The sequence below is a fragment of the Canis lupus genome, chromosome 4 (assembly GCF_011100685.1).
Source record: "Canis lupus familiaris isolate Mischka breed German Shepherd chromosome 4, alternate assembly UU_Cfam_GSD_1.0, whole genome shotgun sequence".
Lineage (NCBI taxonomy): Eukaryota > Metazoa > Chordata > Mammalia > Carnivora > Canidae > Canis > Canis lupus.
Genome location: NC_049225.1, coordinates 1,295,946 through 1,322,996, shown reverse-complemented (window position 1 = coordinate 1,322,996; position 27,051 = coordinate 1,295,946). Strand labels below are relative to the sequence as shown.

Here is a 27,051-nt window from a genome sequence, read left to right as displayed (position 1 = left end):
GACCAGAATTCTCCATGGATCAATATTAGGAATCAAGGGTCTTTCTAGTTTCAAAATACTTTGGTCTGTGAGGTTTTAGTATCACAAAGTATAAAGTTAAGGAATATCCAGTCCTTTTCAACTACAGGATGAATACTGAGCCTCTATTTGATTTTTAACACAACGGCTCTGTTTATTATAACCGTTTGTTACCATAAAAGTATAAACTGAAAGGTAGCAATGATGGGTGAGTGTAATATATTACATTAAATAAACTTGTCCTGTGCACAGTACATGGAAAGCTCTGTTTACATTACAGTAAGCTGTTTTTTGCTGCATTTACAATTCTGCTGAGCAAATAAATTAAGAAGGCTTATGACAGCTCAATTTAGTTTATCTGGTCAAACCCCAAAGATATTATTAGTTTAATTTTAGCATATTTAAGTAGGTATTCAATAATGCAATCTCAACCATCTTTTTTAAAAAGATTATATTTATTTATTCCTGACACAGAGAGAGAGGCAGAGGGAAAAACATGCTCCTTGAGGTGCCCGATGCAGGACACGATCCTGGGATCCTGCAATCACGCCTTGAGCCAAAGGCAGACCAACCACTGAGCCACCCAGATGTCCCTCAGCCACTTTTTTTTTAAAGGAAAGGATGTTTTAGCTGATTATTTAGAAAAAAGAGAGCCAAAAAAAAATTACTGCACAAAAACCTGAACAATACATAAAACTTGCATAAAGCTCATAAACATACGAGCTTAAAGGGAGACTTTAAAAAATGAAAGATGTGTAATATATTAAAATAATTTTTCATACTCCTTCCTATAGGTTGATCTAGGATTTGATTTCGGTTTAGAACCAAGGTAAAAGTGAAGGAGTTGGAGAGGGTGTGTTGTGGAACTTGCAGATGGCTCCAAATGCTCTTTTGTAGTAAGTAGAATAGATTCCACCAAGACAAGGAATTTAGTTAATTACAGTATTTATTTAACCAGACTTAATTTTCTCAGCTTTCTATTACTTAGGATGTAGTGTCATTTTCTAGCGTGTGTGTGTGTGTGTGTGTGTGTGTGTGTGTATGTTCACGTGTGTGTAAAATTGTAACATAAAGAGGCAGAACAACGTGGATTGGAAAGAGCATAGATTTGGAGTAGGACCTAAATTCAAGTCCTTACTCAGCCGTGTGTTAGGTAGGCGACCACTTTTTTTTTTTAGTTAAGTCTTTGTTTGAATTCCAGTATAGTTAACATACAGTGTCATGTTAGTTTCAGGCGTACAAGATAGTGATCAGCACTTCCTACATCACCCAGTGTTCATCATGACAAGTACACTCCTTAAACTCCATCACCTATTCCATCTAGCTCCTCTCTGAGACCCAGCAGTTTGATCTCATAGTTAAGAGTCTGTTTCTTGGTCTTCTTGGTCTGTCTCTCTCTTTTTTTTTCCATTGCTCATTTGTTGTTGTTTTTTTTTAAGATTTTGTTTATTCATGAGAGACAGAGAGAGAGAGAGAGAGAGAGAGAGAGAGACAGGCAGAGACACAGGCAGAGGGAGAAGCAGGCTCCATGCAGGGAGCCCAACGTGGGACTCGATCCCGGTTCTCCAGGATCAGGCCCTGGGCTGAAGGTGGTGCTAAACTGCTGAGGCACCCGGGCTGCCCTCCATTGCTCATTTGTTTCTTACATTCCATATGTGAATGAGATCATATGGAATTTGTCTTTCTCAGACTAACATATTTCTGCTTAGCATTATATTCTCTAGCTCCATCCATGTTGTTGCAAATGGCAAGATTTCATTCTTGTGGCTGAGTAATATTCCATCGTGTATACATATCACATTTTCAGTAACAAAGTAAATTATTGTGAGCTTATTAAGGCTCTCAAATCTATTAATTAATAGTTAAATGGTAATTATGGATGTTCTGGGCCTATTAATAACATAGGAACTTTTGCAAATTACACATTTTGTGCCCTTGCGAGCCACTATTCTTTACATTTCCCTCCAGCAAGAGAGATCCCCCTTGTCTTAAGCACCCAGTGGCTCTGCATTTGCACAAGCCCTTTCCTTTGTTAAGAATGCCTCTGGCTCCCCTCCAAGTGAGAGCTTGTCATCCTTCTGTGCCCATCTCAAATGCCACCTCCATTCTAAAGCTTTTCTCCAGGGTTATTTTACTTACCTCTTATTTTGCTTTAAAAACATTAATAGCTTCTAAACTTAATATAAATACATTACACTAAAATACAGGCATAAAAAAGTGAAAATAAGTATGAACCTTGAACTCCATGAAGAGGTAAATACCACTAATATTTTAATATATTTTTTCCAAATTAACTGTATGCTAACCCCCTTAAATAAATGAATTGGTTAGGAAGGCTTATGATGAAACAGTTTAGTTTATCTTGTCAAATCCTCTAAATATCATTGTATCCTTTTAGCATATTTACCTCACATTTAACTCTAACCCCTCCAAAATACAGGCAATAACAATAGCAACTGGGAACTCTTGTGTATATACTTTTTTATTCTCTTTTCCACTCAATAGTCGATCATGTCTTTAAATGTTTTTAAAAAGCATGATTTTATTTTTTTAAGATCTTATTTATTAATTTGATAGAGAAAGCACGTGCGCACAAGCAGGGTGAGTGCCAGGCAGAAAGACAGGGAGAAGCAGGCTCCCTATGGAGCAGAGAGCCCGATGCAGGGCTCCATCCCAGGACCCTGAGATCATTGACCTCAGCTGAAAGCAGACACTTAATTGGCTCACCTACTCAGGTGCCCTGAAAGCATGATTTTAGTATTTTTATAATAATCCATTATACAGAGTGTAATTACTTAATAGTTCTCCATCAACAATGTTTAGAATATTTGGCTTTTATAAGCAAAGCATTCTTGTGCACATCTAATATTATTTCTATAGGACAAATTCCTAGAAAAAGAATTCGTGGGTATGTATATTTTTTTTGTATATTTTTCATACTTTTGAAATGTGCTGCCAAATGGGCCCCTTGGGTGATGGCATCATTTTGCACTGCTGCCAGCTAACTCTGCAGTGGGGCTGGTTTTCACAGTGCTCTTCCTGGAAGGGCAGCCCTCATCACGCTGTTAATATGTTAACTATTTACTTGTCTCTCTCACTCACTAGACTACAAACTTCTAGGTGACAGGAGCTGTGTCTTACTCATTATGAATTCTGGGGTATAGTGCAGAGCCTAACCCTACCACCGAAAAGGAAGTGCGGACTTGAAGTTTGTAGAATGAATCATACTTCTCCAGTTTTTGTTTTTTTTTTCTACTCTGTCATATTTTTCTGTACATTTATTCTAATTGTCAGTGATATTAAAAAGTATGAAATGCTGCTACTTCAGCCACTTCATTGAACAACCCTGTAGTTTCAGTATGTGACAGTTAGGACTGGCTTTGTTATGTCCTGCAACAGATATCCTTTCCTACACAGCACTCACTGTGTAGAGAATGAATAGAGTCGTGAAAAGTGAGTTTCTATCTAATTCCACTTTTGATTATGAGTATTTAGCAGGAAACTTCTGTGAAGCTAGATATAAAAACATCTTTGGAGGGAAAGGTATAGACTTTCTCGCCAATGCATGAGAGTCTTGTGCTGCTGGTGAGATTGTTGCAGGCTACTCACACTTAACACATGTCCACATTGGGTCTATATTTGGTTTGTATTGTGTGGAATTATAAGATGTAACAATTTAACTTTGATTAGGTTGTCTGTCCTTAAGTCTCTTAAGGATTCTTCTCAAGGCAGTATTGAAGTATTATTATAAAATTAGAACATGGGTGGATCTGATTCTAAAAATATCATTATGGGGAGAATTGGTAGATGAAATCAGCGTTCAGGTAGCAATATCAGTTTCAAAATTGGGCATTTTAAGTATAGGCCTAGGAAAGAAATACACCACAGTAGCCTGCATTTAAATTAAAAGAAAACAGCCTATCTTTTATAATTTTGCAGAATTAAGTTTGTAAGTTATATCAGACAATACCAAGATTATGGCCACGAATGAGTATTTAGGCAAGAAAAGACCTATTTAGTAAAAAATGTGGAGGGCTGGCCCTCCTGGTATTGAGAGCATAGGCTCAGGAGCGCACCACTTGGTTTGATATCCTGCTCATGTGGCCACAGGCAGCTTTACTCCAGCTTGTGTGCCTCTGTTTCCTCACTGGCATACAGAGATAAGAATAGCACCACTTCGCAGATCTCATACAGATTAAACAAATTCACACATGTGGAGAGGGGAACTTTTAAAGTGTCTGGAACATTTTTTTTAATCAGATATTTCCACTGAAGCAGAACTGTGAACTTCAGTAAGATATATTTTTTAAAATTTATTTTTGAGTAATCTCTACAGCCAATGTGGGCTCAAACTCATGACCCTGAGACCAGGAGTTGCAATCTCCACCAACTGAGCCAGCCAGGAGCTCCAGGAAGATTTTTTTTAAAGATTATTTATTTATTTGAGAGAAAGAGAGAGAGAGACACAGAGAGAGAGGGAATCTCAAGCAGACTCCAAACTGAAGGTGGAGCCTGATGTGGGGCTTGATCCCAGGATCCTGAGATCATGACTGAAGCTGAAATCAAGAGTTGGATGCTCAACAGACTGAGCCACTCAGGCGCCACCCTTGGAAGGCATTTTTAATAAACTTAACTTGGTAACCAGCAGGACAGGAAAAATAAAATACATTTTACAATGCAGAATATATGAGTAAAGGTGTTCAGAATTAACATAATACATAAAATATTTGATGTTGTTTTCCTAAATTCTGTTGCCTTTTTAAGTTGAATATTATATTTTCTAATACTTATTCTGTTAGATTTTAGAAATACAATCATTAATTGATTAACACAAGTATATTTTGAAATAAAATATGAAATCTAAATGCACTATTCATGTACCTTTTTTGTTTTTATACAACATTCTTGTTTAAATATAGGTTTCCATGAAATATTATGCCCCCAAGGAAGAAATGGTGCCCATCCTTTTCCAATCACTATGCAACACAAACTGGTACCCACATGTTATAATTCAAATACATTACATTCTATCCTGATTTAGGCCGCATGAAGGAAAGAAAATTCACATGTTAAAATAATTGTGAATACATGTGTTTGAATTATTTTTAACCTAGGCTTGGATTCCATAAATGTAACAGGAATCACTGGTTATTTATAAAAACTAGTTATAACTTGTTTCTTTAAAAAGTTTATAACATATACTATTAGACAACGGGAGTCTCTTTACCCATCCATGAATATCTATAGCAGTGACTAATGGCATTTCCAGGGGGTTGACACTAAAGTCAGAAAAAGATGTCAGGGATTCTATAAATTAATTGCTTCATTAAACCCAGATTTTAAAGGTGGTTTCCTATCTTAAGAGTCTCTGCCAGAAGAACCACTGAGCTACTAAATATTTCCAATTCTCCTAATACCAATTTCCACTGTAGCCAAGATATTTCATGGGGGGTAAATTCATTGTAATAATGTAGGATCTATCAGAGCCAGTGCCTGATGTCAGCAAACGGAGTTAATGGTTGTATCACATTCATTACCCAAAGGGATTATAAATTGTAGCAAAACTCTAGATTAGTATCTGACAGGGCAGGCCCAGTGGCACAGTGGTTTAGCGCCTCCTGCAGCCCAGGGTGTGATCCTGGAGACCCAGAATCGAGTCCCACATCAGGCTCTCTGCAGGGAGCCTGCTTCTCCCTCTGCCTGTGTCTCTGCCTCTCTCTCTCTGTCTCTCATGAATAAATAAATAAAATAAAATAATATCTGGCAGTTATATTTGAAAAGAAAGCCATTCTAATTCAGAAAGCAGGGAGAGTTAAAAAGATGAAACAGATTCTTTCTGTATTTAGGCTTGTTTCTAATTAAATGATGCAGGGTAGTGTTGATAAAAAAGACCAAGAGGAGGGCGAATCAGCTCAGAAGTCTGAAAATTTCAAGCTCAGTATGCTGTCTTGAAGATAATTTAACTTTTCCATTTTATTTCAGCATTGCTTCTGAGAAATGAGACAGAGAAAATCTCATTTTAACCTCTTTATTCTTACCATACCATATTTATCAATATGAAATTACTAATTCAGAATAGTAAATGGAGACGGGTTTGTTGTTATCCTATGTGTTGTAGCAAAAGCTAAACTAAAATGCCTATTTTGAGGGGTGCCTGGCTGGCTCAGGTGTTAAGTGTCTGGCTTTGGCTTTGGTCATGATCTTGAGGTCCTGGGAATGTGTCTGGAGTCTAGGTCCTTGCTCAATAGGGAGTCTGCTTCTCCCTCAGTGTCTCCCTCTGCTTGTTCTCTCTCTCTCTCTCTCTAAGTAAACATATAAAATCTTAAAAATAAAATAAAATAAATAAAATAAAATGCCTACTTTGAATGTGGTTTCATTCTAAATATATGCAGATGTCTGTAATAGCAACCATGTTCTCATGTTAAATGACAAAGGTACATCTTTGTAAAATTTTGCACAAAATTTTCATGCAGACACATTATGTCATGTTACAAACAAGATGTTGCTCACTTACATTTACACACAATGAACACAGAAGAAATGAACAAGTTGAGCCGTTAAAAGCAGAAGGATGCACATAGGCATAAAGTAGGCCTTGTATTAGACAAGACACTCATTGTGCATTCTCTTAGATATGATATGACTTAGGTACTCTCTTAGATAATCTTAAATATTGCAAGGATTCTGAAACAAAGTATTATTACTGTTGTGAGCAAATCTGTATCAGTTCGGAAGCAGACACCAGAGAGAATTTAAATGTATAAGAGATTCACTTGTGGGAGATGCCTGTGAAGGGTCGGGGAAGGAAGTGGGACTTGGTAGGGAGGGCCTTCAAACCACAGTTTGGCATTTCTGAAGGCAGCAGGGAAGGAATGTCAGGATGCAGGAGCTTCAGAGGCCAGTGTGGTTCAGAGAAAGTCTCCAAGCCTGAGTGTTGGGCAGAAATAGCTGACTCTGGTAGCCTGCTATTGCTTGACAACTGACTTGGAGCTGCTGGAGTGGGGCAGTAGGGGTTGGGCTTGGCAGAAGGGCACATGGTCTGCTGGAAACAATATAGTGGATCAAAAGTACAGCGACTAGAGACTGCTAGGCAAAGACTCTCCTCAAAGCAGGTTCTGTTGGAGGGAGTTCAGAGCAGAGTGCTGGAGCCATCTTGCTGATCCCCATGGAAAAAGTAAAAACTCACCTTTACCTAGCACTTGGAAGTTTATCCGTCTCTAACTGTTTTTTTTTTTTTTAATCAATTTATAGATGTACGTCTTTGCTTTATGGTTTGATTTCTAAGTTTTAGGCCTCTCATTTCTGAGGCCTGGCAGTAGGTTAAACTACTTGCTTCTGTTACCCCACAAAAATGTCACATTGTGTGTCTTTGGTGTTTGAGCCATGCTTTCCCAGTTCAAACCAGGGGGTCACTGGGGTCTGGATTCATAGGCAGGTTACTTAACTTTTTAAGCCTCACTTTTCTTAACTGTAAACTGGGAGGAGGACAATCAAGTATTGAAAGTAAGGATTTAATGACAGAACACATATGAACCTCTTAATATGATGTTTGCCTTCTGTTAAGCGCCTGAAAACATTAGCAATTTTTATTATGAGTGCAATTTTCGAGTATCCTTCTGTTATCTATACATTTCATAGTCTTGCCCAGAAATATCTGAGTTGCTATATATATATATATATATATATATATATATATATATATATACACACACACACACACACATATATATGGCTTCCACTTGAGCTGACAGGCTTTGTTTTGAAAGCTCTGATTGTGTCCTTTCGTGTAATGTAAAATATAGAATAAATGATGTCAGAGATCTGTAAAATACCAAATTGGGACCTTGTCTAGTACTGTAGATTTTAAATGTGATGTTTTGCCTATTGGCAAGCAAAATCAGCTCTGCAATGAGTACTATCATTTCATATTTCTGAGGAACAAAAATAAATGTCAATGGCTGGGAAGCTCATGGATAAAAGGAAACACACCGTTCATCTGACAGAGGCAAACACACCTGCAACTCAGAGGTGCTTGGTTTACTAGTTAAGAAATGATACAGCTCTTCTTACATTTGTTGCTTTGTGAAAAATGCACACCACAAAATTAACTACTTGAGTGTGCCCTTGATAGATAGGAGAAAAGTAAAATAGTTTGAGAAAGAGATTATGAAGAGTGAGATTGAACACAGCAGCTTCTCATGTGGATCCAACCCAAGTGACTTGTGAAATTGCTTCATCACTTGACCCTGCCAGTGACAGAATTTGCTCCTCATTTGAAAGTATAAATTTATGAGTGTCAATTAAATTTCAGTGATGCTGCCCTTGTGTTCTGTCCAGGAAAACCTACTACAGTCGTAGCTGAATATTAATACCTCAAAAACAACCTATTCTCGGGAAGCTTGCATTATAGTTGGGAGAAGGAAAAAAAAGACAATATAAAATCAGAAACTATATAAGGAAAGAGGAAAATATATAGTATGTTGTGTGGTGATAAATCTATGGAGAAAAATAAAGCTGAGAAGAAGGCCTTGGGTATTATATGACAAGATTTACCATAAACTGTGACTGTTTTTCCAGGCATACTGAAGCCATTGGTCCCAAGACCCATATTTTTAAGATGCCTGGCTGAGTACAGGGATGTGGTGTACAGCTGGGAAGCAAAGCTAAACGCATACTCCAGGCTTTATTGGTATGGTTCTAATACAACAAGCCGGCAGATGAAAACAAATACATTGCTTCTTTCCAAATAGCAGTCCCTGCTGTCTTGGTACTGAACAATAAATGAAACAATACTGAATACTTGGTACTGAAACAGTAAATTTAGTATTTAAGTTAATACAGGAACGAAAATAGATAAGGTGAAGCAGAATAATTAAAATGATAAGGCATACACATTGTGTCTAAATTCTAGAAGGTATTATAAATGTACAAGCTTTAAAACTCAAAGGATTTTTCTTCTTGAATGTATTTTGAAGGCATTTCCAAATTTTGAAAACCCTTCACTGTTTTTAGCCTGCGTTATTATTTTGTATAATTTTTTTTTTTTGCAAGGTCCTCATCACAGAAAGCAAGAAATTACTTGGTACTGTTCTGGAAATAAAGACCGCAGGCTCAAAAGTTTTTAACTGTACAACCTGAAATTAATATAATATTGCATGTCAACTACCTCAGTAAAATAATAAATAAGATAGGACTGTGAGTAATTAGCAGGCAGGAAGAAGAAACACAAGAAGTATCATCAAGGTGCAGCTCTTCTGGCTACGTGGTACTTTGGATCCAGGGGCTTTAAAGAATTGTTTTCACTGCAGGTAGGTGTCTCTCCCCTATTATTAGGGGCTCTTCCCCAGCTGGGTGTCTGGATTTCAGTTTCTTGTTACATAGAGGAGCTTTAGACAGGGGATTTTGTGATGTTGACCAGTGGCTACAGGTGTGGTGATGGCATTTCTAATGAAGCAGGATGAAGTTTATCACTTGGAGTCTGGGGTCTTAACCCACCCCCGCAAAAAAAGTATAAGAAAAATCAGGTACTTCTTAATTTTTTAATTTAAATAAAAAAGAATAAGGATCCATTCATTTATTTTAGAGAGAGAGTGTGTGAGTGGTGAGAGAGGCAGAGAGAGAATCCTCATGCAGTCTCTGCGCTCAACGTGGGGCTTGACCCCAGGACCCTGAGATCATGACTTGAGCCAAACCCAACTTGGCGCTCCACCAACTGAACCGCCCAGTCACCCCCAAATTAAGTACTTTTAAAAAAAATAACTGTTCAACCCCCAGTTATTTGGATCTACACAAGGGGAGTCTTGCTGACCATGTGGGTGAGATCCCACATGGGACGGGGATGGATTTGCTGAGGGTAGGGCAGCTTCCTAGTAGCAAGAAAGACTTTTGTCCAATATCTGGTTTTACTTAGCCAAACTCTGATGGTCTGTAAGAAAGTCAACAAGTTAGATGCAGGACAGGAGTTTCTTGAAAGTGGGTAGAGCCTTAAAAAAGAGTTAGAGTCTTTTGAATGGACTAAAGCTTATGAGAAGAAATGTAATGGGTCTAAGAGAACAGAAAGTATTAATTTTTTTCTGTTTCCTCAAGTACCTTAATTTTTTTTTTATTACGTGAGTTGAATCTTTTCTACTTCCCAGTAATTCCATAGGATGGTCATATTTAAAACCAAGAAAGAAATAAAACTTACTGGGGGACTTGGGTGGCTCAGTGGTTGAGCGTCTGCCTTAGGCTCAGGTCATGATCCCGGGGTCCTGGGATCGAGTCTCACATTGGGCTCCCACAGGGAGCCTGCTTCTCCCTCTGCCTGTGTCTCTGCCTCTTTCTGTGTGTCTCTCATGAATAAATAAGTAAAATCTTTAAAAAAGAAAAGAAATAAAACCCACGAAGAAGAAAATCATTGTATTAGTTTCACTGCTTTTCTCTATTTAGTTAGATTACAATAAAATACAGATGAAAATATTTTTTATTGAAAGTGTTTTCAGAGTCCATTTAATCCTCTTAAATTTCTCTACACCTTGTGTATAGTAATCTTTCCCCAGATGTCGATGTTTTTAATATTTTATTTATTTTCCAGGTTATTATGATCCTTGGCCTTAAAATCCTTCCTCGGTCTTAAGCACTAGGCTTCTAGAGGGATACTCTAGGGGTAAAATTGAATGAATTCCATTGAATGCTGTGCATTTTCTTTTTTTTTTTTTTAAGATTTTATTTACTTATTCATGAGAGACACAGAGAGAGGCAGAGACACAGGCAGAGGGAGAAGCAGGCTCCATGTAGGGAGCCTAATGTGGGACTCAATTCCAGGACTCCAGGATCATGCCCTGGGCCAAAGGCAAGGGCCAAACTGTTGAGCCACCCAAGGATCCCCTGCAGTGCATTTTCAATTAAGAATTGCAATTATACCCAAATGGAAAAAAAATGTACTTTAAAATATATTTTATTTCAGTTTTTTAGATAGCATTTTTGGACAGAGTGCTCAGAGGTTCTTGCTCCCCAACTCAGTATTATTTTAAGACAGTTGATAGATTTGTCTGCTGGTTATGTGAAGCAAATCAAGGTGGTGATTGAGTCTTTTGACTTTCTCCATGGTGGTAAGTCTTTCTTCAGAGGATTCTTATTAAAAGTAACTTCCAAATTTCCTAAAGAAGTGATGTAAATGCATTTATGTAGAACATTGAAATTAGTTAACTGTCACCTGAAAGATGTCAGTGTTCAGGGTGATCATTTTCATTTAATGAATGAGTAACACATACTGTATGTCAGGCACTGTTAATTAAATTAATTCTGCAAACAACCCCATGAGGAAGATACTGTTATCTCCATTATACAGATGGAGAAATTGAGACACAAAATAATTACATAACTGGTCCACAGCCACCTGGCTAGTCAGTGGTGGGGCTGGGATTTAGACCTTCAGAATGGTTCTGAACAGGAAGATGTGCTGGATGTTTCTCTAGGAGCTTCTAAGAAAGTGTAAGGAACAAGCAAGCATTAGGGGAGAATGGAAAAGCCAAACAAATAAAAAAGGGGTCAGGGAAGAAGTGGGTCCAGCTATGCCTTTCCTCCTCTGTTCTGTCTTGGGCATGGGCATCCAACTCCTACTTCTTCAGCCATAACTGAAGTATTAAGAAGAGAGTTCTGCCTTTTATTAGTCCTAACTTGCCATCATTGGTCAAAGCCAGTGAACCTCTTTGTATTATGGGATGGATTTCCTACCAAACTCCATTCAGAAGTGATTTGTAACCAGTGAAATTAGTGCTTGATTTCTTTTTTTTTTTAAGAATTTATTTATTTATTCATGAGACACAAAGATAGAGGCAGAGACACTAGCAGAGGAGGGAGAAGCAGGCTCCCCGCAGGGAGCCTGATGCGGGACTCAATCCCAGGACCTGGGATCAAACCTTGAGCTGATGGTACATTTTCAACCACTGAGCTACCTAGGTGTCCCCTAGTGGTTGATTTCAACTCATTGTTGGATCACATATGGTATTTTCTCTTCTTCATTGTTGCTTTTGGCAATTCTCTGTTTATATATATTACTTGTCCTTCCATTTAAGGAAAACATCCTTTCTTATTCTACATTCCTATACATCAAGAAAAGAAATTCTAGAGATGCCTGGGTAGCTCAGTGGTTGAGCATCTCCCTTTGGCTCAGGTCATGATCCCAGGGTTCTGGGATTGAGTCCTGCATCACGCTCCCCAGAGGGAGCCTGCTTCTCCCTCTGCCTGTGTCTCAGCCTCTCTGTGTCTCTTATGAATATTAAATAAAATCTCTCTGAAAAAAAAAAAAGAAATTCTATACAACTCCCCCCAGAAGATTTAAGGTGGTTTTCAAAAATACTTGGAATACCACACAATAAAATTAAATGAGGTCAGTAAGGGAAGTAATGATAGAAAACAATTAGCAGGGATCCCTGGTGGTGCAGCGGTTTAGCACCTGCCTTTGGCCCAGGGCACGATCCTGGAGACGCAGGATCGAATCCCACGTGGGGCTCCCGGTGCATGGAGCCTGCTTCTCCCTCTGCCTATGTCTCTGCCTCTCTCTCTCTCTCTCTGTGACTATCATAAATAAATAAAAAATTAAAAAAAAAAAAGAAAATTAGCAGACTAGCAGTTAATTAACATCAATGCAGGCGTGCTTAAAAATGATGGGAAACAAATAGGATTGCAGTATCCCAGCAGTCAATACAAAAAAGAAAATGAAATGTAAAATGCAGTGGTCTTTGGGTTAAAAAAGACCCCTAGGCAGAATGTCGTCATCCTCCTGCGGCAGAGAGGACTTTCTTGGTTCCTCATGCAGAGACATTGTGTGACAATGAGTAGCATCTGTGATACTGATAGTAAATACAAAAATTAAGTTCATCGGCTGTTTGTTAATACCACCTTTACTGAGGTCTGTAGCTTAATATCTAAGAAAGCTCTAGCCAAAGCAGTTCTGTGAAGGGCCAGTGTGGAGCCCAATGTGAGGCTTAAACTCAGGACTGTGAGATCAAGACCTGAACTGAGGTCAAAGGTCAGACACTTAACTGACTGAGCCATCCAGGTGCACCCAGATTTAATAGAGAAGAAAGTTTAAATTTGTATTCTCTGACAAATGTTTTAAGTCTAGTTAGGATGTGCCGACCAAGGACAGACTTATATGGGTTATAGGTTCTGATCCAGTTTATTTTTTTTAATCAAATGGTTGTTTTCATTTACTCTACAGTAAATGAAAAAAATTACAGCATTGTAATTTAGGAATTGTGTATGACTTCTTCTGAGAGGAGACATAAACTGATGCATTCTTTGTTACATATACATAGATGATACAGTGTTCAATCTCATGCCATCTTGAGAAGAAATAATTTAAAGGTGAAGGAATTTGCAAAAGTTGATATTATTTGTTTATTTGATTGGATTTTTAAAACAAATTAACACTGTGGGAGGATTGGAATCCTATATCCTGTCATAATTCCTTCACATCTATGTTCTTTTTGTTTTGTGTGTGTTTCATGCAGATTCTATACAAGCCGACCTTGGAGAATGTGCTTGTCTCTGTAATCACACAAAAAATCGTGTAATTCCCTTGACAGAATGAGCTCTTTGGGTAGTATTTCTGGTTGATTTGCAGTATGGTTCCATCCAGCACGTGCAAACATATACCCTTTTCACTGGAAGGTAACTAATACCACTTTCAGCCTCTTCTCTCTGGACTTAATGCTGCTAGGACCCTGCATACCCCCTCTCCTGTCGCCTCTGGGGACATCTTTGGGGGCTATACCCTGACCTCGTTTTCTTCACCATCTTGCTTCCCACAAGCTCTTTCTCCTCCACATTTTTTTAAAAGATTTTCTTTACATATTCATGAGAGACACATAGAGAGAGGCAGAGATACAGGCAGAGGGAGAAGTGGGCTCTCTGCAGGGAGCCTGATGCAGACTTGATCCTAGGACACCGGGATCACCATCTGAGCCAAAGGCTCAACCGCTGAGCCACCCAAGCGTCCCTGTCTCTCCTCCACATTCTTAATAATCTCCCATTTTCAAAAGTAAATAAGTAAAGTCAGGAAAAAACAACCTTCTGTCGAACCTGCTTTTTGACTTCTCTACCCTTAAGTAACACAACTTTATTTCACAGACGAGTGGCAATTTTAATTTTTTAAATTTGACTCATAACTAAATTTGATTTAGTTATGAGTCAAATTTCAGTTTTCTGCATGCATTTGAACAAGTAAATAATTGTGAATTTCTTTGTTTTTTTTTTCTTTCTGAACCCTAAAATGCATGAATGCTAAATTTGCTTAAAGTTGAAAATGTGTGGGGACTTTAGAGATGTTTACTAAATTTGAGAACTGAGGGAGCATTCATTTTATTTTCCTTCAAGCAGGTTTATGTGAGCAGAAGTGTTTACTGTTTGTCATATCACTGGGTAAATAAATCAGGTAGGTGGGGTAATATCAGATTAGTCATATTAACAAGAAGCAGGTTTTTGTGACCCAGAGTTGATCTGTTTCAAAAGTTGTGATTCTGAAAGTCCATAGTTGTCAAAAGAAAAAAGAAAAACTTTTCTGTTTTTGTGCCAGGTCATAAATACCTTTGTTTGGTTTTGTTTTTGTAATAAAATGCATCCCAGGGATATAAAAAACAGCATTTCATTTTGTACATTCACACTTTTACAGCTGCTTGCAGGGTATGTGTAAAAATAACTTGACTACAGGTTCACTTTTCTGGCAGATTAAGAGAGCAAGAGAGATGACTGATTTTAAACTACTCACAAATGCTTTAATAGAGACAATTTAAAAATATGTAAATTAGTCTTAGATCAACTTTATGTATATATACTGTGTTTAACACTAAAAATAATTTTTCAAGCTTTTGAATTTATATCACAAATTTAGTTGACAGCAATTTCCTGATAGTTATATTTTATTAGCATCAGGTTTTAAAATTCCACACTGTGAAAAAAAACTTACTCTTTTCAGACATTTTATGAAACCAGGTTTAGACAATGTTAGGTTTCTTCTTCAGGTTGACAAAATTAATTTTCTGATCACCAGTCAGCAAATAAATGATGAGAGGAATAGAGAAAAATGATTCATGAGTCATGATTCCTAGAAAAAGCAGTTCACTTTTATGCAGCTAAAATACATAACTACATTTTGTATTATTCCGGGCTACATATAATAACTTCATTAGCTGAATGACATAGGTCACAACATGGGAAGTATCCCCACCTGCCTTGTAGTGGTTATAGTGCTGAGATGACATAGCATCAGCCCTGGCACAGAGTCTCGTGTATAATAGAGATCGGTAAGTCATGAGGAGGCCAGTTAACAGATAGATAAGCAACAACTGATTGTATCTAGGTTGCAATTTTGCAAGACATCATTTCCACCAAAGTCAGAGCTTGTTTCCACATATGGTCTAATATTCATAACTTCTCCTGGTGAGTTCTGAAAAGGCGCGCCCTTGAAAGGCTTTCATGGCAGCATCTATCCGGATCCTCCTCATTCCTCCTGGCCTGTTCTTTGCTCTTTTCCCAGCATTGTGCTTCCCTGCTCTGCAATTCCACATTAGCTCCCCAGCTGAGCTTTCTGAATCTGTGACTGCCACATCCATCTGTCTTAAATAGTATCTCACGATGCTTCTTCTCAGCAAATTATAAATCTAGCTATTACCTCTCTGGCTTTTCCAGTTAGAATCTCGAAACCAGAACTTCCCCACTTCTGATTGGCATGCGATCTCTATTTTGGTTTGGTTTATCTTCCTCCTGTGCTGGACTTTACTTCCCATTCCTGTGAACTCATTCCTGTGACACTTTCTACTGGAGCCTTTCTCCCTTTGCCTGGAATGCGCTCTTTTTTCTTCCCCAAAGCTGTGTGATACTTTACTCTGCAGTTGTGTAAGCGTACTTGCAGCTTGGGTTTGTTTCTGGCTGTGATGGATTAAAGATGACTGCCAGTTATTTCATATGCTTCCCACTGAGATGTGATGTCTGTCTCCCCTGCCCTTGGACATGGGCTGCTTCTATAATGTTCTGACCAACACAGTATGTCTGGAGGAACCCTCTGCTGGCTTCCAGTCCTGAGCCTTGAGAGACGGGCAGCTTCTGCTTCTTTTCTCCTGGAGTGCTCAATGTCCACTCTGCAAGCCTCCACATAAAGAGCCTGACCACCCGGAGGTGGTCCTGTTTCCTTTTTCCTATTTTCTTCCACATAAAGAGCCTGACCACCCAGAGGTGGTCCTGTTTCCTTTTTCCTATTTTCTTTTTTTTTTTAATATTGATTGATTGATTGATTGATATATGATAGACATAGAGAGAGAGAGAGAGGCAGAGACACAGGCAGAGGGAGAAGCAGGCTCCATGCTGGGAGCCTGACGTGGGACTCGATCCCGGGACTCCAGGATCGCGCCCTGGGCCAAAGGCAGGCGCTAAACCGTTGAGCCACCCAGGGATCCCCTCCTTTTTCCTATTTTCTAAAGAAATGATTGTAATGGGCTCCTGATTCTAACTTATATTTTTATTTAAGATATCGCTACTGGAAGCAGTGGTCTCCAAAGCATAGCATAAAAGATTATTTATTTGGGTGTAGGAAGCAAATACTATTTTTTTTTTTTTGCAAATACTATTGTTTACTTTTGTTGCATATTTAAAATTTTTCATTTGGTGCATCATTTCTATTTTAGCATATATGTTGTGTAAAATGTGGTTGTGATTTATGTATAAATGCACACACCTATTTGAGGCATATGAACAAATATTTTTAATGAAAAAAAATTGCACTGTTAAAAAGTTCAAAGTCAAGGAGTCTATAAGAATAAAAATTATCAGAGTGCTTGGGTGACTCAGTCAATTAAACATCTGCCTTTGGCTCTGGTCATGATCTCAGGGTCCTGGAATCAAGCCCCGCTGAGCAGGGAGCCTGCTTTTCCTCTGCCACTCCCACCCCTGCTCATTCTCTCTCTCTCTCAAATAAATAAATAAAATCTTTTAAAAAATAAATAAAAAATAAAAATCGTCCTGGACCTATCTATGTATTTATGTCCATACCTATGTTTTCTAAGAAAAGAGCAATACTTAACTTTGATGTAGTGTTGCAAATCCCTGAAATGAAGAAAGCAAGACTAAAAGGGAGTGAGCCAAAGCCCCTCCTCACAGAATAGCTCTGGAGAGCTATGCCTCTAATTTGATATATTCCTCCCAAATTGAATTCAGTTTAGATGCCTACACATTTTTCTCCACAAATATTTCATACTAATATCAAAGCATGTAAATGGAGACTTGGTGTTTTCTAAGCTTGCTTTATTTATACAGTGACCATTCAATACTGAACATGTATGAGAAGCCAGTGTAGCTCTGTGTTATGTGTCCCTGTTAGGGAAACAGGGAGGGTGTGCCCCATCTCTCAGCTCCCAGTCCTTTAGAGAAAGTTATGCCCTGGACTCTCTGGAGATAGAGGAGGTAACAAAGAGAAACCTCCAGGCTTATGGGATGGCATCAAGAAAAGCAAAGTCATTTCTGACACAGCCCGGCAGGTGGTTGAGCAGGATGCAGATGTGCCATTGACGGTCCTTTGCTCATCAGTTTCCTTCTGCAGCTGGCTTGCCTGTGTTTGCCATTCGTAGGTAGCATTGTGCTTATCTTCTCTTCTACAGCCAAGCTAGGAGACGTGAAAGGTTAAGGGTCACTTTTGACTCTTCTGTGTTCCCCACTGTCTCGGTGATGAGCAGGAAATTTCGATTTAGGTAATACTTAGCTGTGCTGCGTAATTCCAAATCTCCCAATCTGGCTGCTGGAATGTTTCTGAGAACAAGGACCAGTTTCTGTTTCATATTATGTAGTGTTTATAATTTAAAATGGTAAATTTCCAACTCTACTCCAATTATTAGGGTTCATGTAAATCTCCTAATATGGACAGGAGGATGATAAATCTGTACTAGACACATGAGGAAATGATGCAAGTGGTTCCTATCAGCCTCTCATGGTCACTTACCTGAGTAGGTGTCCAACTAAGGCTAATAATAATGTTCAGATGTTTGGGTCTTTTTCTTTGCCTCTTCTCATCCCTCCAGAAGGTCTTTGTAATCCTGGAGAAAGAGTAATGCAGTTTTGAAGGTTAATAAAGAAGTGTTTTAGTGTTGCCCCCTCTTTAAATAGGAGATTAAGTATACTGAATTTTTTTCCTCTGGTTAGTTTTTTTTTCCTTCAACATAGTGCACTTAGCAATCAAGAAAGTGGCCCTGTGACTTGAAACATACACCTCTCGGGACTTCAGACACAGACTGCATGCCTTAGAATCGAATGCTTGTTTTTCTTTCTTTCTTTTTATTTTTTTTAAGATTTTATATATTTATTCATGAGAGACACAGAGAGAGAGAAAGAGGCAGAGACACAGGCAGAGGGAGAAGCAGGCTCCATGCAGGGAGCCCGACATGGGGCTCCAGGATCACACCCTGGGCTGAAGGTGGCGCTAAACCGCTGGGCCACCGGGGCTGCCCTTCTTTTGTTTTGTTTTGTTTTTTAAATTTCGGTGATGAATATGTTCCAGTGATGGGTGAATGAGTTTAAATGCCTTTAGATCTTGAGCAAGAGAACATAGACATTAAGAAAAAAGTATCTGGGGTAGATTTCTGTGGCATTGGATATATTATAAACTTTACCTGTTGGCATCATTTTATAGTATGCAGCTATAATGCTAACATTGAATAGTCTGTGACACTTTTGCTGAGATAGTTTATTGCTTGGATTAAAGGGAATTATGATTAATGTCATTTTCTTCTCTTGCTTACAGGGTTAGATCACTTTTATTTTCTGTATTTCCCAGAATGCCATCCTTAAAATAGAACTCATCATTTTCTCCACCAATGTTTCCTGCCCCCTCCCAACTTTATTCCAAAAAGAAAAGATGACAAAATGTGATCATTTGTCTCCTCAGAGTCTGAGGGTGTTAAAAGAGTTCTGAGTGGTAAAACAGATGGAATTATGCTAAAAAGCACATGGCCTCTTATAATTTTTTCTTTAAAAAGCTCCAAAACTTAGGCTTAGTAATGGAATAGACTTTGCTATTCTTGAGTAACACATAAAGAAATCTTTGCTTCTCCCCATTCTGACTCACTGCTCTTTTGTCAGAGTGCAAAATGTCCATTTTGGATCAGTCATTGAGAAACGATGATTTAATAGACTTTTAGAAAAAGTGACCATGATGGGTAACTCTAATGATAAGAGAAATAAAATATATTATCAAATTATGAGATTATTACTAAGTTTTCTTCTGACTTTTGGTAACAAAGAGAAATCTTCAGCTGCTTTTACCACTGCAGTATACTTCTACCATTACATCAACGTTAAATATATTTTTTTCTATAAATAGTTAGTCAGTATGTACTCATTTTAAAATATAGTTTTTCTTCTTTGGAAAATTTAATTCATTGAAGTTAATGTCTGGCATGAAGTTTTTGGCAAAATGAGAGTGATAGGTGCCAATTCTATATGATTGAAATTTGCTGTTTTAGGAAGGATTTTTGTTAGCTCCTAGAAATAGCACTAAGATTTCATGTCAAGATCCTTAAATTTGGGGGCGTGGGTGGCTCAATGGATGAGTGTCTGCCATTAACTCAGGGCATGATCCCCGGGTCCTAGGATCGAGTCCTGCATCAGGCTCCCTGCATGGAGCCTGCTTCTTCCCCTGCCTATGTCTCTGCCTCTCTTTCTCTCTCTGTCTTTTATGAATAAATAAATAAAATCTTTAAAAAATTCTTTAAATTATTTGCTTTAAGTGGTACACCAAGTATTTTAAACAATGTCATGGTACTATTTAGCATTTGGCATACTGAAATTAAAAAGAGAGGAACTAGACATCATTCCTATGACTTTATCTTAGAAATTAGTGCCATATGGGCACCTGGGTGGCTCAGTGGTTGAGCGTCTGCCTTCGGCTCAGGACATGATCCCAGGGTCCCAGGATCAAGTCCCACATCAGGCTCCTTACGGGCAGCCTGCTTCTCCTGCTGCCTGTATGTCTGCCTCTCTCTGTTTTTCATGAATAAATAAATAAAATCTTTACAAAAAGGAAATTAATGCCATAATATGCTTTAAATGATTAACATGTAATTAATATATAGTCTTATGCACAAAATACTTTGAAACAGGTTTTCAGACACAGATGGCAAACAGTGAAACTCAAATATCTACTGTGTGGCTCCTGCAGTTCAGTCTCTAAGCCACGTTAGGAAAGCTATGGCTAGTATATTCATTAATAGACCATAATTAGGGGCAGCCCGGGTGGCTTAGCGGTTAGCACCAACTTCAGCCCAGAGCCTGGTCCTGGAGACCCAGGATCGAGTCCCTGATTCTCTCTCTGCCTGTGCCTCTGCCTCTCTGTGTCTCTCATTAATAAATAAATAAAATATTTTAAAAAATAGGCCATAATTAGTAAATGATATCACCTCATTATGTAATTTTATATATATATATATATATATATATATATAAATATATTCCTACAGAAGGAAAAATTGTTCTGCGTTATTAAAATCCAGATTAGTAAGGGAAGACCAGAAGTTGTTAATTTCTAAGAAAGGCAAGCATAATGAAAAATATAAATTAGACTCATAGTCAAAGGCCTGAGTCCTAATGTGTGTTTCTCATATGTCTCACAGGGAGATCTGGATAATGTATTCAGTGTGGGTCTCAAACTGACCTATTTTTCAATATTTCTGTGAAGGGTCAGACAGATACAGTGCATGTTAAAGTGCTTTGCACTTTCTTAACTTTCTACGTATGGTTCTACCTCCTTTCCTCCCATACGCTGGAGTTTATTTTGCCGATTTATTTTACATGTCTATCTCCCTGGTAGACTGTAAGCACTTCAAGGTATATATATGAATCTTCTTGTTATCTGTAGCTCCTGACATGTTGAACGCTCCTAGTAAATTATGATAGAAAGAATGAACATTGTTTGCATAATCACTACTTGTGTGAAGATCTTCATTCAGCCTGGGCCTCAAGTAAATGCAGTGCATGTCCAGGACACAAGCTTTGAGCACTTTCTTGGATTCCTCCGATGGCCACCTTCTTTCCAAAAGTACCACCTGTTCCCAGGACTGTGGCCACCCCTACCCTGGTTAAGCTCCCGCATTAGGCTGGAGTCTGAAGTGATACCCCAGGGCCTTTGCACAATACCCACTGAGCCTCACCTGCACCTTCAACCCGGAGGGGATTGAATAGTGGTGTCCAGATTCTAACACCCCAGAACCAGTGATTGTGACCTTATCTGGAAAGTAGCATCTTTGCAGATGTAATTTAGTTAAGGATTTTGAGATGGGATCATCTCCCTATATTCGTGAGTACTGTTCTTATATGAACACTTCCTTCTTTCCTTCTTTCTTTCCTTCCTTCCATCACCACTGTGGAAGTGGACCTCACAAAAAAGCATAGTTTACTACTTGCTTCAGGCTCTGCTTTGTAAAAGACTTAGCTAAGACACTGTATGTATTAAGTTGAAGAATTACAAAAAGGCTTTAGTTTTTACTGAATTCACTTCCTGAAAAATTCTTGGTGAAATAGAATGGTCTTTAGCAGAAAGTTTTAAAGGGCCGAATTTCTGGCCTAGAATCAAATATTATCATTTACATAAGCAATAAGATTCTCTGCAATTAGGTATAAAGGCCATATGTTTTTTTAACCTTTTAATAGTCTTAAGAAATGGGCATAGATTACTACACTGATTATATGAGATAAGTCAATGAGTCATTAATTGTACTTTAAGGAATTTCAAAATAAATTATGGATTTATGACACTAAATTTTTGTTAATATTTCATTGTTGCTAGACTCCTTTTTTAAATCAGAGTGGTGTCAGGAGCTCAGCTGAGGGAGAGAAAACCCAGCTGCCAAGTACTGGAGTAGGTGGAATAATTAAAGCAACAACAAGAACAAAAGAGTTAAAACTTTAATCACTTACTGAGGTGGTATAAGCAGTCTAAAATTGGAGAAAGTGCTGAACTCCCCCATTCTGTTTGCCCCATAAAATGGTTGATGGTCAAGTGCATCAGCACAAAAGTCTCATTGTAGAGGGAGCCCCTATCTAAAGGCTCTGTCAGATTCATCAACCCTGGCAGGATGAAGGTGGGGGGAGCAGGGGAGGTAAAAACTGGTAGTGGAAAGTATCGGGTACCACGTTGGGTTGGGAAAGGTGTCTTCATGTGTTTCCATTCCTCTTCCCCTTAAGGACATCTTCAGAGATCTGAAGAAAACCTCTGTCCAAGGCCTTAGATAGAGAGACCTAGGAATGAAGGCACTGGGGCTAGTTATGCAGACACTTGTAGAACATGATCAGCAAGGGGTTGTGGGGGAGGGTCCTGAGTTTTGACTGTAACTCCTCTCTTTCAGACACTGCATTGCACTATTCTCTGTGCACCAGATCTGGTGTGGAGAGGGCAGCTTTCTGTCATGACACCTGCCAGGCAAAATTGCCTGTGGTCAGTTCTGAAGAATCATATAAAGATTTTAACCAAAAGCCCAATTCCTCAAGTTTTAGTTTTGTTGTTTCCAGATAGGAGGGACACCCCAGTAAGGTGGAGAGGATAAACAAATATTCCTCAAATAGCTTCATGGAATTCCATGCATTTTTAAAAAATATTTTATTTACCGATTCACGAGAGGCAGAGACACAGGCAGAGGGAGAAGCAGGCTCCATGCAGGGAGCCTGATGCAGGACTTGATCCCAGGACCTGGGATCACGCCTGAGTCAAAGGCAAATCCTCAACCGCTGAGCTACCCAGGCATCCTGTGTTCCATGCATTTATCATGCTGTACCCAACGTCACTTCATAGACCAAAGGAACACAGTAATTGTAAGCTTATGACCCTCTAGTATGGGGATAGTTTATTATATATCTCTATGGTCTCCTTTCTTTAATTTTAAATGTTATGTGTATATGTATATATATATACATATGTGTGTATATATATGTGTGTGTGTGTGTGTGTGTATATATATATATATATAAGAGAGAACAAGTGCAGGGAGGAGGGGCAGAAGCAAACTCCCTGAGCTTTATCCCAGAATCCCAAGAACATGACTTGAGTCAAAGACACCCAAGTGACTGAGCCACCCAAGTACCTCTCTACTGTTCTCTTAATGATTCCATTCCTGGACCATCTTCTTGTAGACAACCTTGAATGTCCTTTTCTTGTCTTCAAGTGTGAGTACTGAGAACATTTGTTACCATTCATCTTATTTTGGTTTTATAGTGATTTTATTTTTCTTATGGATTTGGTGTTTGTGGTAAACTAATATTGTACATTCTGTGATTTTTCTTCCTGCTTCCTATAGCCTACCTCTATAGGAAATCCTCTTTGTTAGAAACTTCTGAAAAGAATGAACAGACTGATAGGCCATATTCATTGATAGCAGGCAAAATGCAGTATCAAAAATAGGTCAGTTCTCTTCAAATGTGGGAGACTGAAGTGCCAAGACTAGACAGATTTCTTTTAAAATAAAGCAGTGGGATGCCTGGGTGGCTCAGCGGTTGAGCATCTGCCTTCAGCTCAGGGCGTGATTCTGGAGTCCCAGGATCAAGTCCCGCATCGAGCTCCTTGCATGGAGTCTACTTCTCCCTCTGCCTCTGTCTCTGCCTCTCTCTCTGTGTCTCCCATGAATAAATAAATAAGATCTTTAAAAATTAAAATAAAGATAAAATCAGGTAACAGTTTGCTCTTACAGATATTAAATTAGAAGCCCGTACTAATTAAAATATTATGTTATTGATGCAGTTATAAACAATAAACCAAGGAAATAACAAAGATCAGAAATAGTATCACATACAAAAGAAATCTTGATGTATGATAAATTGGCATTTAAAAAAGCAGATAAGATACCACCTCACACCAGTCACAGTGGCTAAAATTAGTAAGATGGGAAATGACAGATGTTGGCAAAAATGTGGAGAAAGGGGAACCTTCTTGCACTGCTGGTGGGAATGCAAGCTGGTACAGCCACTCTGGAAAACAGTATGGAGGTTCCTCAAAAAATTGAAAATAGAGCTACCCTACAACCCAGCAATTATTACTATTGGGTATTTACCCCAAAGATACAAATGTAGTGATTCAAAGGGCACTTGCATCCCAGTGTTTATAAAGGCAATGTGCACAATAGCCAAACTGTGGAAAGAGCTGCAGAATGAGTCTATATCTACCACCCCTCAACTGTTTCCTGTGAGCCTTCACTGACTATATAGTGCCTTTGCAAGTACAAATCTGAGGTCATTGCTGGAAAACTTAGCAAAGTCTGAGAAAGTTGAGGGAAAAAACCCCACCCTTTATAAAACTGTAGGCCTTCATTGAGTGCAAAGCAGTGGAGGAGCAGGAAAGCTGAGAGAATCCTCGTGGAAGCACTCCATACTTCACCATGTTCACATAGTGACTATTCAAGACTTTGAAATGAGTAGGACATTCCCTTGAGGCCCTGTGGACCTTTATTACCTGCACTAGAAATGCTGCGTGAAGCTAGAGCAGCACAGAGAGCTCCCAGTGTACAGTAAACTAGGAATAGGAGGGAGGGTGAATGCCCCACTGAAACGAAGAGCTGGGAAGGAGGTTAATAAGGCAGAGAAAGATTTCCCACAGTGTAGAAAACAGGTGGCTGGTCTGGAAGCAAAACTGATTATCTAGCCTATTTCTGGTGTTAAGTTCACAAGTCCTGTTGCAAGGGAAGTCCTGATTCCTCCATGGTTAAGTGAATGAAGATATAAAAAGCGCAAACAGTGGTCAAATTCAGATAACACTGATTTATCCCCACACTACAACCTGACAGTAGAAGGGGGTGTACCTTGTCTGGAACAATATATTACTACCTTCAGTCTTGATTGATCATTGCACATAAATTTCAGCATAAAATAAACAATGACAAAATGTTGAAGAAGCAAGAAAAGATCATTAATAGTCAAAAGAAGAATAGTCGATATATACAGACCTAGAAATGCTATAGATGCTAACATTACTAGATAAAGAATTAAAAATACGTGTAATAGATATTCTAAAAGATGTAGTAGGAATATAGGCAAGGCGAATCAATACATGGAATTTTAGCAGAGCAAATAGTAAAACAAACAAATAAAAAATGGAAATGCTGAACCTGAAAATATAAGATTTGAAGACTTAATTCCACGATTTTAACAATGGAATTTTAATAAACTCTTTAATAATAATAAGAAAGAATCAGTGAATTTAAAGGCAGATAAATAGAATTTTTTTAAAGATTTATTTATTTGTGAGAGACACACAGAGAGAAAGAGAGGCAGAGACACAGGCAGAGGGAGAAACAGGCTTTCTGCAAGGAGCCCGATGTGGGACTCGATCCCAGATCCCAGGATCATGCCCTGCGCTGAAGGCAGATGCTCAACCACTGAGCCACCCAGGCGTCCCAGATAATAGAAATTATGTGAACTAATACATAAAGAGGAAATAAAATGAAAAATGTAATAGAATACCTGAGAACTATGGACAACAGTAAATAATATTATATTAGTAGCTGAAATTCCTTTAGGAGAGGAGAAACTGATTGTGGTAGAAGAAATATTTGAATAAATAATTACCTATTTTTTCAAAATTAAAGTAAGACTGTCATCTACAAGTCCAGTAGGCCAAATAAACCCAATGGGATGAATACAACAAAAACCATAATTAAATGTACTGTATTTAAACTTATGTAACCAAAGATATGAAAGAAATCTTTTTAAGCTGCCAGATGAGAAGTCCTACAGAAGAACACAGGTAAGAAAAACAGGTAACTTCTCCTATGATACAATGGAGGATGGTGAGCTGATGGAACATCTTCAAAGCACTGGGAAAATATCTGTCCTCCTAAGATTCTACATCAAGAAAAAACTATCCTTGCATCATAAGGGCTAAATAAAACATTTAGGGCCGACAAATGCTAAGATAATTTGATGGCAGCCAACTTGCACTAAATGAAATAGTAAAGGAAGGGATTTAGGCTGAAAGATTAATGTTTAGGTTATAATACCAGATGAAAGTTCAGATTTATACAAAAGAATGAAGAACAACAAAAATAAATATGTAGATAAAACAACAGATTGTTTTTAGTTTACACTTATGTATATATATTTATCTTTAAAACATATTAGCTATTCAGAGCTTATATGTAGCAATACAGCATGAGGCTTATACCCATGAACAGCATCTCATAATAATATTTGAATGATCTTTTAAACATAAGAGCTATAATTTATTGAGTGTATCCTGTGTGCCAGGTACCATGCTTTCCACATTTAAACTGATTTATAGCCCTTCTTTTGTAAACTAGGAAATGTAGGCCCACATGACTTAAGTAGCTTACCTAACCCTACAGCAACTAAGTTGCCAAGTGAGACTTGAGCACTTGCTCTTATACACTCCAAAATGCACAGACAAGGTTTTAAAATTGTTTGCATGAATAGAAAATAACAGAAAATAACTCAGTTCTACTAAGAAGAAAATGATAATAAATTATGGTGTTTCCATTTGATGGAATATTATACAGCTATCAAAAAGGGTAGTAGATCTAAATATGCTGGCCTGGAATAATATCCATGACATAATTTTAAGTGGGAAAAGTCAGGTTAATATAGTAAGAATCATATATTTTCATATGTATGTTATAGGTGTGCAAATTTTTATGCTTTTATGCACAAACACACATCTCTCTGTACACACATAGACTAGCTTTTAGCAATAAATAAGAACTACTAAGAGGTTTTGAATCTAAGAGAGACTTTAGAACTTGAGGGTTAGGATTGAAAGAGTTACTTCTTTTAGCACTCACTTTTGCTGTTAAAATTTTTACTACATACTTCAGGGTACCTGGGTGGCTCAGTCGGTTAAGCAGCTGACTCTAGATTTCAGCTCAGGTCATGATCTCAGGGTCCGGGGATCAAGCTCCACATTGCGCTCCAACAGGGAGTCTGTTCAGGATTCTCCCTTCCTCTCCCTCTGCCCCTCCCCCCTTGTTCTCGCTCTCTCTCTAAAATAAATCTTTGAAAAGATCCAAGTATTTT

At 38.3% G+C, this 27,051-nt stretch overlaps 1 protein-coding gene across 8 annotated transcripts in view; it reads left to right on the top strand.

Moving 5' to 3' along the window:
- CHRM3 (cholinergic receptor muscarinic 3) overlaps positions 1-27,051 on the top strand; it is a 495,173-nt gene that overhangs the window by 54,928 nt on the left and 413,194 nt on the right. The gene's annotated exons all lie outside the window — the stretch shown is intronic.